Source organism: Sus scrofa, chromosome 5 (genome assembly GCF_000003025.6).
Source record: "Sus scrofa isolate TJ Tabasco breed Duroc chromosome 5, Sscrofa11.1, whole genome shotgun sequence".
In the NCBI taxonomy this organism is placed as follows: domain Eukaryota; kingdom Metazoa; phylum Chordata; class Mammalia; order Artiodactyla; family Suidae; genus Sus; species Sus scrofa.
Genome location: NC_010447.5, coordinates 35463774 through 35475945, shown reverse-complemented (window position 1 = coordinate 35475945; position 12172 = coordinate 35463774). Strand labels below are relative to the sequence as shown.

General features: G+C 40.3%; 2 protein-coding genes across 8 annotated transcripts in view; one reads left to right on the top strand and one right to left on the bottom strand.

Annotated features, from left to right (window-relative positions):
* The window catches only part of TSPAN8 (tetraspanin 8), a 272045-nt gene that overhangs the window by 6843 nt on the left and 253030 nt on the right, over positions 1-12172 (top strand). For 3 of the 6 annotated variants that reach the window (XM_021091998.1, XM_021091997.1, XM_021091999.1), the window contains exons 2-3: positions 1548-1628; positions 7063-11579. The gene's annotated coding sequence lies outside the window, so the exon portion shown is untranslated. Of the gene's footprint in view, positions 1-1547; positions 1629-6701; positions 11580-12172 lie in introns of those variants that run through there. The other 3 variants (XM_021091991.1, XM_021091993.1, XM_021091992.1) reach the window with 3 other exon arrangements.
* The window catches only part of LGR5 (leucine rich repeat containing G protein-coupled receptor 5), a 131978-nt gene that overhangs the window by 119289 nt on the left and 517 nt on the right, over positions 1-12172 (bottom strand). The gene's annotated exons all lie outside the window — the stretch shown is intronic.

Here is a 12172-nt window from a genome sequence, read left to right as displayed (position 1 = left end):
CCAGGATAAGCAGACTTAGAATTGCTAGTTTGATTGACGTCAGCAGGTTCTGGGGGTAGGTTGCCCTGAGTTGTCTGGGACCTGGCTCTGGGGTGATTAGGGCAGGAAATATTGACCTGGAGTGTCAGGGTCCTGCAAGAGCCTGATAAATGAAGTAGTTGGAGGTGTGGGCTTTGGGTTGCTTGGTCTGCACATAAAAGGCTATTTGCAGGGGAGTCACTGCTATCTCCAGAGATGAGACCGCCCTGGGGAGGCAGTCCCTCCTGGGTAGGCAAGGCCCCAAGATAGCAAAGCATCATAAAATACAAAAAATGAAAATCATGGTTGGTACATAGTGATCAGTGTTTTAATCTAGGGAGACTCCTTTTTCCTTTGGTCCAAGAATACCTACGATTCAAGGTGGGTACAGAGTCCGACAGTGAAAACAGACAAGGAGATCAGGTATGGTGATCGCGAGTGGTGAGGGCTGTCACAGAGGTGGGTTCAGAAAGCTGTGGGAGCATCCAAGATGGGTGGGTCACAGAAAGCTTTCCAGAGGAGGTAATGTTTGAACAGAGTATGGAAAGACTCACAGAAATTGGCAAGATGAAAAAGAAGAGAGGCATTCCAAGCAGAGATCAACACAGGTGAACACCTGGAGGCCCGAGACATGGAAACTGCAGGGTGTGGAATGATATGGCTGGAGAGAGGAGAACGTGGGGTGGGGGTGGGGGACTCTGGAGGGGGCAGGAATTGGCAATCGGGTTTCTGGGTGGGGGATGAGGCAAGAGAAGGTGATTCTGCGGGTTAAACTAAGGAGTTCGACTCTACCAGGAAAGCCACAGGAAACCACCAAAGGACTGAATATAAGAGAGACAGGAGCCAAGCTGCATCTTGGACAACCTTGTGGGGTGGCAGACAGTATAGATGTCTTGGCGGGGAGGTGTCTCTGCGGATCAAGATAGGAAACTGCCACAGTTATCCAGGTAAAAAGGGAGGAGAACCTGAATTAATGCGGTTTTGGTGCTAAGGGAGAAAGGGAAAAGACAGAAGAGACGTGAAGGCAGCATGAATTGTGTCAAATGAAGGTCCCAAGTGAAATTTAAATTACCATAAAGACATGTTTAATGACTAGGAACTGAAATGTGGGTGATTATTCATTCCTCAGACCAAATTTGATTGTTTCTTTCTGCCTTACAGATTTTTAGGTGATAGAGACACACTTTATCTGTATCTACCAGGGGACCAAATCTTATCAGGTTAAGATTCAGGCACATACCTAGATAAGAAGAACATAAAACACGCCTAAGCAACAGGGTACTTGGCAACATCTAGAAAAGTAGATGTCCGGATGAAAATGTTCTAAAATGAGGTTGTGATGATGGTTGTATAATAAAATTCACTGAATTAAAAAAAAAGTTACTGGGAGTTTTAGAATTGACTTCAGCACCTAGCATTGGAGCAACAAGGTGACAAGAAGGAGCATTCGACTGTGCTTTTGGGGAGACTTGGGTTCCAGTTCCATCTTTGCCAGCTATGTGATTTGGGACCTGTCATTTACCTTTTAGGAGCATGAAATGCATCATCTGTGGAAATGAAGGTGTTGGATTAGGTGATTTCCAAGGCCTCTTCTATTTTAAATCCTACAGGTAGGCATTGCTTTTGATTCAGCAAAGAGCTCTGCAACCCATCTAAGTGATTTTAATTCCGTTTATTTGGGCAATTAGGGTAATGCTCTAGCAATCACGATTAAATTTCAGTTTTGCACTGTGTAATGTGACCTTAGGTATACAGCTTAGTGATTCTGGTAATTTGTGGATAAAAGATTATCCCTTTAGTTCAACAGTAGGACTTACTCTAGATGTAGCTAGCTATTAGCTCAAGCTCCGAATTGGTTTTACTGTAATTAACATAAATCTATCAAAATCAGCCTTTCTTTTTCCATTATATAATTAACCGTGTTCTGAGGAGTTTCTACAGCTAAGGCAAGGGGGGCTTCAAATTACTATGTAATAGCCAGTCACTCAGGACCAGACCATATCCACCTAACTCTTCTCACAAGTGTTACAAGACCCTGAGGCAGTGGACTTTATGGGGGCAAAGCCAGCAGCTGGAAAACAGACAGTGGATCTTTGCTGTCAGTTAATCATGTTGCTAAAACTTTGGAGATCTTCAAATGAGATAGGCTTACACCCTGGGAGAATCTGGTTTAACTAGGATTTCCTTTTGCTACCCGAGCTTGAAGACTCAATGAAAAAAGATCTTGAACTTCCTCCTGTACTCTGTTGCACTGAGCTCCAGAGAACAACAGCTGCTGAGGAATGGGGGGTGCAGTGAGGTAAAGTCTCCCACCACAGGGATAGTAATGTGGCTGCTCCAAGTTAAAATCAAAGACTCCAGTTTTGGTGCACTTAGAGTTGACAACTTTAAAAAGACCCTTCTTTCCAAACTTCCCTTCATTTTGTAGATTAAAGCCCTAGGTGAGGGGGAGAGTGTCTGAGATAAAGAAAATGCATCCTGGCGTTCCCGTCATGGTGCAGTGGTTAACGAATCTGACTAGGAACCATGAGGTGGTGGGTTTGATCCCTGCCCTTGCTCAGTGGGTTAAGGATCTGGCGTTGCTGTGAGCTGTGGTGTAGGTTGCAGATGCGGCTTGTGTCCCGCGTTGCTGTGGCTACAGCTCCGATTAGACCCTTAGCCTGGGAACCTCCATATGCCGCGGGAGTGGCCCTAGAAAAGGCAAAAAACAAAACAAAACAAAACAAAAAACAACAAAAAAAGAAAACGCATCCTTCCAGTCCTCCTCTGATACTGTCTGGAAGAGAGGGATGGAGAAAAAAGAGGAGAGACACAGGAGAAGGGTACCATCTTGGGCAGAGTGCCTAGTGGAGGTCTCAGTCTCTCTGTTCTGCCTGTGGCAGACTTCCCCACTTATCCTTTCCACATCTCTTGCCATTTTTCTCTAGGCTTTATCTACTGGACAGTGGATGCTACACTAATTACAGAATAGGTTTATAGCCAAATGCAGGCATATCTGCTAAGGGTCCCTTCAGGGCAGGAAGTATTGAGAGAAAATAAAGAGGAAGATTTCTCATTTCAGTTTTCACTAGAAGACTGCAAACTCATTCTGTAGATTCATTCAACACTGTGAAAGAAATGTTTATGGTGGAAGGCTTAACATATACACACAAGAGATGATTAAGGAATGTGGCTCCTTCCATGGAAATTTTTATTGGGTCTTTATAGCCAAATAATGTTCACTGTACATGTATACAGAAAGTGAAAGGTTATTTTTGGGCTGATAGATTGAAAGACCAATTGATTATGTAACAGAGTTCCTTCAAGTAAGTGCCTCGCAAGAAAATTTATAACCTAAGAACTTCAAGGGCAACGCCGTGTTTTGTGTGTTGAACCAATAAACTCATTAAAATAACATTGGGTAAACCCAAACACAACACAATGAAAGTTCTAACACAGCCCACACTAACCAACCAACTTTAAAATAATATCTTTGTTATGTACTAAGGTTAAAAATTCAGCAAATTTTTTATATTTTTTCCACTTGAGATCATGTGCGGTTTTCAACTTTCCCGAGAAGTACACTTTTGTGGCTTTTTTGATCAAAGGAAGGTTATTTTTGCAAAGAGACATCTTTTGTAGAGGTCCCCGTTCTCCTTAATCAAGGTTTCAAGAAAAAGAGAGAAACACAAAAATATTTACTAGTTTTTTAGTGAAACATAAAAATTCCTAGAGTCTCCTCTTAGTGTAGACTTTGGAAAGTGTGCATGTAAGATTAGCCATCACTCTGTGTGTGTGTGTGTGTGTGTGTGTGTGAGAGAGAGAGAGAGAGAGAGAGAGAGAGAGAGAGAGAGAGAGAGAGAGAGAGAGAGAGAGAGAAAGAGAGGCAGAAAAGGAGATGGAGGAAATAAAGGAATTTGGCTGCAAAATTGAGTAACAGTTTGAAACACTTGGCTTCCAGTTGTGAAAGATGAGCAACACTGGGGAACAGGCTGGGCTAACAAGGGACCACTTGAGGAAAGCTTAATCTCAGCTGGCAGGCTGACGAGGAAGGTCAGCTCGGTGCACGCGTTCTCAGCTGGAGTTGGGCTCCCATTGCCAGGACAATTGTCTTCTGCATTTCAGCTTCTGAACCGAACTGAAGGTGCCTTCACAGCCAGCTCCTCCGTTTCTCCCCTTAAAAGGGCTGGCTCTCCACAGCCCTGCCATGTTAATGTTATGTATCATTTCCACTGAGCAAGTGGCACAAAGGAAACTGTTTCTTATTGGTGTGTTGGAGTGTGTGTGTGTGTGTGTGTGTGTGTGTGTGTGTGTGTGTGTGTGTGTGTGTGTGTGTGTGTGTGTGTGTGTGTATGGCTTGCTTTCCCCTTGATCATCACAGTCTTTGTTAGAAGATGAAATCAAACTTCTTCTGAAGGCAAGAAGAATAAAATGAACATGGAAAAAAAATGTGCATACATTACAAATGAGACACTTGAAAATTGGGGATGGCGGAATATTTTTTTTTACATGTATATGTTCTTTTTTATGTTTTTTTCCATTATTGTTTATTAAAAGATGTTGAATATAGTTCCCTGTGCTATAACAGTAGGACCTTGTTATTTATCTTATATATAGGAGTTTATATCTGCAATAATTTTAAATTATTAATGTTGACAGAAAACTAGAGTGGCGTGTACTGTTGTAAGAGCTTTTAGAGACCATGTCCCAGTGTAACCTAAATTTTCTAATCATGAGTTCCTACTTGAGGAGGTGCTCTTTACCCTGAATATGCTTTATAATTAACTGGTCAGCTATTGGTTTTTCACGTTGGCTTTGTAATACAATAGATGATTAACACATAGGTTTACAGCAGCAAATGAACTGAAGGACTGAAGAAACTAAATGGATAGTTCAGGAAAAGTTCTTCTTTGTCTGAAGGAGGGGACTTTTCTCTGACTTATTCAGATTTCTAATTTACGCAGAAGTCTATCCCTGGCTTAAGTGTTAAACCATGTGCAGCTTACAGATAGATCGATAAGTAGATAAAACGTTGAAATAATTATCCCTTCTGAATCAAATTCATCTTATCTCATCAGTTGTAAAGGCGAATGCAAACTTAAAGTAAAATCGGCGGACGATTAAGAGAGATTGTGTCTCTCCGAATTGAGAAATAGTTCCAAAGAATTCAGCTACTTTACCTGACACATAGATCTGGTCATGGAAGAAAATATGTTTTATTTATTTTTACTTATATGTTTTTTGGCTGTACCCATGGTATGTAGAAGTTCCCAGGCCAGGGATGGAACCCGAGCCATAGCAGTGATCCAAGCTGCTGCAGTGACAACCCCGGATCCTTAACCTGCTGCACCACAAAAGAACTATAGCAAGTTTTATTTTCAACTTGGAAGTTATTAGTCAGTTGATCACTCTTTATAACACTTGGGCACTACCCCAATTTATCATTGACTTGGAGACAAGAAAAACAGTTTTGATGGTAATAAGAAAATAGATATATGAAAAGGTATCTACTAAATTCAAAATACTGGCCTTAAGCTAAATAATATTATCCTCATTTTATTGAAAACCAAAAACTCTATTTCCCAGGATTCCTTGAAGAAGTATTTCTGGAATTAGAGCTTTATAAATTGTGTTCCTAAGAAGAAAAATGTGCTGACATATTTCAGCACCAATTACAATTACTATGAGATATAATTAAACCTTAGAAGGCTGGTTTTTCTACTATTTCTGGTAAATTAGGCCTAAAGATAATTTCCTGGAGGCCCTGCAAATTTTGAGCAGTGGAAATATCTTTGGAATAAGCTAATATGCTTCCAAGATAGAAATGATAATAGTACCTGTGTCAAAAAGTTGTGGTGAGTCATATGATTGAGTAAAGTATGTAGCAAAATGCCTGGCACTCAGGAAGAACAATAAAAATGACAGTTGTTATTATAATTATTGTTATTATAATAAAGTAATTTAGATATGTAAATTCTGGTGTGTTTGTTAAAATAACAACTCACTGCATCATTTAAGCTAACTATAATTTAACTGTGTTTCTAATAGGGCTAAGCCATAATTGTGGGATACCAGTAGCCTTGCGTTGTTCTGTTACTTGCAGACAAATAGTTCTCATCTATCTTTCTCTGAGCCCTTTTAGCCACTGGGATTTCAGCAGCTGGTTCAGCCAATTCTATTCAATTCAACATTACAAATATTTACTGAACATTTCTAAAGTATCAGGCACTGGTATGGGCACTTAGAAAATAAAGTGGCACATTTCCTAGCCTGGTGGAGCTCACTAAGTCTAGTAAGGAAGATAAGCCCTGAAGGAAAGAGATCCCATCATTACTTCCTGGAGAATTACTCCATCTGACTGTAAGGAAGATGGTTTCATGGACGAGGGTCAGTTCCTTTGCATACTTTCAAAGTAAATTTCAGCTTCTCCAATCCCAGACTTAAACACAGAACAGGCTATAAGAAATGACTCCTGCTTTATGAAGCATCTTTTTAAAATAGTCACGCTGGGAGTTCCTGTTATGGCACAATGGAAACTAATCCAACGAGTAACCATAAGGAAGTGGGTTCAATCCCTGGCCTCGCTCAGTGGGTTAAGGATCTGGCGGTGCCCTGAGATGTGGCGTAGGTTGCAGAGGAGGCTCGGATCCTGTGTTGCTGTGGCTGTGGTGTAGGCCGGCAGCTGTAGCTCCGATTTGACCCCTAGCCTGGGAAATTCCACATGCAGTCCTAAAGAGCAAAATTAAAAAAAAAAAAAAAAGTCACCCTACTAATTTGAACACCCTGTTAGCCGTCAGCATTACTACTAGATAACATTATTTCATTTTTTGAAATCAAATGACCAATGTTTTTCTACATAGTGCTTTAGAATAAGGCATTTCTACTGTGTTCAGTCCGTGTAACAGGAAAATTAACTGGTAGAGGTGGGAGAAAATGCCAGAGTTTTTAAGAACAAGTCTGCTTCCTTACCAAGTCACCTATGCAGAACAAAATTAAATTTTGATTTAAGAAAAATTTAAAAAAAATTCCACCACAAAGCCTATACAATTTTTCCTTTTCCCATAGAGCATGAGTTCCATGGGTGTAACTGAGCACATAGTTGGCATCTACAATGACTGAATAAAACTATGGTTTGAAGCTGACTGATCTGGGAATAGAAGAGCTGTAATAGGTTGGAACTCATGGGTAAAAATTTAACAAATGAAATTCTACTAAGACATCAAAAATAGCAACCGGACTAAATTATCAGCTTGTTTTCTTCGGTAAGTAATATATTTGTTGTGGCTCTAACACCCGTCTGATTCATCTTTCTACTACAAAATGAGACTCTATAAAGGCAAACATTGCAACAGGACTGAATCTCATAGGAAGGAATTTGCCTTCTCATGAAGAATTCAATTTACCAGAAATATCCACTTGTGGGGTGTTTACAAGGAAATGTGCCATTTAGCATTATTCTAAATTTATATTAAAAAAAACTGAACAAAACCAAAAGAATTACTTCACAAAGTTGCTCAATGCAGAGCTCACTACTGTTTTTCATTTCTGTCTTATGGCATATGATTGGTTTAATTGGAAACATGCTTAAAATCTATAAAGTGACTTAAATGCCTGAATTCAATAGAAGATATATAAAATATAATATCTACTTACTAAAGTAAGTAGATATTATATATCAGTTATAAACTATAAATATTTTTCAATGTCTTCAATTTTGTGATAGTTAATTGTTGACTTGGATATTATATCTATGCCTTTGACAGTTACATGTTTTGGAAATTAAAAACAATCAAATAGTTCAGTTAAAAACTTGACTTTGAGAAATTATAGACTAGTTTTGGGTTTCTGAACTTTAGAAAGCACATCCCAGTGCAAATGCTTTCATTATTAAAATACAATTTTACTTAACTATAAAAGTCGTTTTTTATTACAATCTTCTAACTCATTAGTGATCTGATCAGCTAGAACTCCGTTACTTTAGAGAAAACACATAAAGACAGAAAATGATTGAATATCTGATTGAAAATCATGCTTATTAGGTGTAAAAATTCATTGTCACACAAACTCTGCCATGCACATGTTGAACATATTCAGTGAAATATTTATTCTAAATCTGCACTAAAATATTGTGTGAATAAGAACCACTACTTTAAAAAAAAGTCACTCAAACAAATTCAATCAATTAGTTTCAGTAATTGCTCTCATAGTAAAAATACTACTAAGAAAATTCCGGGGTCCTGAAGAAAAATAAAGAACTTCATTAAAATGCAGAAAAGTCATTGATCTGATTATATTTTAAACGAATTTTGAAAGTAGGTTGTAGAGCAAATTGTGTAAATTTTGCAACTGACCTAAACTTGAAGACTCTCATAACAGCTAAGTCTTTGTAACCATCTCTAAAGTGCAAATTTTTCCTTTATTTAAGGTAGTTTTCTTTGCTTGAACGGAAGTAGAAAGATATTAAATGATTTTCAAAGAAGATACTAAAAATGTTCTTTAATTTTAAAACTGTATCTGAAATGCTTAGGACACATATATGACATCAGGGCTGTCCTTAACTAGTTATGATTGAGGTTTTTGAGTGGTTCTTACTAAAATTAGTTTTACTAATTATGTGTAAAATTAAGTTTTGTTACAAAGTTACATATGGAAAAGTAACAAAATTATGTAAAATTAAAAAAAAAATCTCTCTCCTGGTTCTTTTGGTTCATCAAATTTGCCTGTGGATGAAATATTCTTGTCTTTAAGCAACAGCAAGGGAAAACTCAGCTTTTGTTTAAAAATAAAATGGCTGTTCTAGATCAATAAAGAAAAGTATGTTTACTATAGTAGGGTGTTCATTAGGATTTAGTTTTCTATTTCAGTGCCACACTAACTGGATGACAGACACATCGAAGTAGGACAGGGAGCTTACTTTTAAGACTCGGTTAGCAAAAATGTCCACATGTGATGCATTAAAACAATAATAAGATTAGATGCTAGAACTAGTTTATTTCTGACAGATCACTACTGGTAGGTTGAGATGTATTAAACATTGAAAACAATTATTGTCTGCTTTTATGTCTTAACCTTTGTGTGTTCCTTATTTTCTGCTGAGTGAGCTTTATTAGCCCCTGTTGTAAAATCAGAGCCCATAATCACCGGAAGAGACAGAGAAGATTAAGTTTGAAAATTTCCAGTGTTTCTACCACGCATGTTCAGTGGTCCAATTACAGATCCACTGGAGAATGCAGTTCAGTAAGAAACGAGAGTTAATGTTTGGACTGGCTTAAGATTTAGTTGTTTCTGGGGAAGAAAGATTATAATACTGTATATAAATAGCCCTAGCCTTCCAGAAGAGATTAAGGAAACTTTCTTTACCTACGAGGTAGACTAGCCAGTTATCAGATTGTGACAAATCTATTTGCCAAATGTGTACAGCTGGAACTTACCATCATCAATCTGTTTGAAGAAAATGAAATGCTTGTTCTTTTGTGGGGAGGGGAGGAAGATTAGCAGATAACATTTTGACTCAAAAAAATGGTGATAACCTACAACAAACAATAAAAGATAGTAGTCTGGCCCTTCACCCACATCAGCCTTTGCACACTGCAACTTTCTCATCACAGCTTAATTATCACTGGACCCCAGTGGAGCAGGGCTGTAACTTAGTGTTCCCTTTCAAGAGCAAAAGGAAGTTATCTCTTAAAATAAGAAAACCAGTGAAACACATGCTTACTTTTTTGAATACGAGTAAATAAAGATTTCTCTTTCAAGTTATGAGTGCACAAGTGAAGGAAAAATGGTCAATGGTTAATTCTAGGTGTAACCGAAAGAGGGCACCATCTACCCTTAATGTTCGCACAGAGCTTCTGAGGTTGTCCTAACAAAACTCCCAAAGCCTCAAACCCCTCAACCCACCAAGGAAGAGCACCCGGTGGCCTCTGGAATTTTGTCCTCTAGAAGGAGACGAAAATCTGAAATCACACATCATGAAGAAAATCAGTCTGGTTATCGACTTTAGGACTAATTTCGATATTTAGCACTCATATTTTCTGAAACGTTAATCATCAGATGCAAGTATTTGACATATACCGTGACACTTTTCATAGACACTCTGAGTTTAATATTTTATAGGACACTGAGAAAATGTTCCCTTAGTCCAGGATACAGGCTGTCATCAAACAACACAAGAAAAAGAGGATAATTAACTTCCTAATGGTATCTTAACTCCAAGGGGTTATCTAAAATGATGGATAGAAAACAGTGGCAGAAAGACCTCCAGAGTACATGGAGGACACAGTTAAATAAATTTGAGATATGTGGGAAACGATGTGAAGCAATATTTTATGCCAACTTTTAGTAACAGAAGCCTAACAAATGTTCGTTCTTTTGAGTGAGAGACAAAAGAGTCCTGACATTTATTTTCTGTATCCTTAAACAAGTTTTATAACAAGCGTATGATTTCAATAGTTAGGGAAGCGTCTGGGGGCTCTGCACCACTTCCCTTGTCTATGGCCAATTTCTTCAGGGTGAGGAGGAAGAATGTTCTAGGTTCTGAAGTGCAGCTGCCCAACTGCTCTCAGAAATTCACGATGCGGGAGAACATATGATTCTTGAAACACTGCCTTTAGCAGTTAAACACAGAGACCAGGGGTGAGTATCTGACTTTGTAATACAGGCAGCTGTTTAGAAGGAGGAAATGTGAATTCTTACAGAATGATCACTTAGGGGAGCAGATTTCCATCACTGTAAAAATAGCACAGACACCATGTAATAAGTGCCATTAAAGGGGAACTCAGTGGGGGAATAGATCAGGAAAGCAGCCCAAATAGTCTTCTGGTAGGTGAGGTGGGGACTGCCATCTATAATACTAAAATCTAGTAGGATCATCCCTCTCTTTCAAAGCAAAATCAAAGCAAGTATAAAAGAATTTTTTTCCCTTCCTCACTGTCTGGAGAAAAAGAATCACTATCTGGTGTAAAGCGTTGTGCAAGCCTCTTCATGTTTCTTCTCTCCACAGAACAACTAAACAGAGGAACGGCTGAGTTCACAAACATCCCAACTAGCGCCTGCCAAGGTACATCAGAGAAGCCGAAACTGGGATTGCGAGCGTTTGGGGTGGGCTCGCCACAGGGCCTCTAGTTAAAATCTAAACGCATGACCTTGTGGTCGCAAGCGCCCCTTTTCCCGAGTGGCCCCGACCCCTGGTCTCTCTGCCCAAAGGAAGCGAGCCCCAGATCCTTCATAGGGAGAAAGAGTCGTTATCTCGGTTCCCAAGAGTCAGGTTCTTCCTGGGTCACCTCATCCACCCAACCACCTGTTACCCTCCGGGCCTGGATTTTCCAGAGACAGAATTACGAAAGGAGCCGCTGCCTCGTCTCCACGGTTGGGGCTTTGGAGGCTGTGGTGGGGGGAAAAGGGGTGGGACGATCCCCGAGGGATGACAGAGAGCTTCAAGTCTCCACTTGGGTGTTGGCGCCGCTGTTTACCCGCCCCGCCGCCTTCAGCCCACTTCCCTTTCCTCTCTGGGAGGAGGAGGAGATGGTTAAAGATTACACCGCGGCCGCGGGCACTTCAAAGGGCGGCTCGGGCAGCCAAAGGTAAAGATAACGTTCTGGCAGCTCTAATCGGGGTTTGCGGTTGCCACATTTTAATCACTTCATTAGAGAAAGAGAGACAGAGAAGCAGAAAGACAGAGACAGAGAGGAGTAAAAAAAGGTTGCATCACACGTTGGAGCAAGGGATGCAGAGTAAGTTCCTCTGGAGCTAGACAAGTTGGAGTTCTTCGGGGAAACTTTTTACAGTCCATCTCTTCCTGAAACACGACAGGACAAGAAGGGGAGGTTGGAGCAGGGGCCAACTGGGCAGGCTGTCCTTGGGTTCCAGGCTCAGGGGCACAAATGCCCATTTTGCAGGCAAAAGTCTACAATCGGAGAAATTCGCGCTGCGCCCTGCCTGAAGCTGGACCGCAAAGCTGCAGCGCACCGGCGCTTTCCCGGGGTTGCACTTGAAGCCGTTTTTCTGCGGGCCCATAAAGTGCAGGCGTGCTACCCCGAGACACGTGCATTTTCCAGGGCCCCAAACAGTCCCGGCCAAGACATCCTTTGCAAACTCGCCCGCCCCCTCCAGAGCAGGCAGGAGCCGAGGAGCCCCCAGCCTGGTCTAGGGCCAGCCTCCCTCCCTCTGTCCCCTT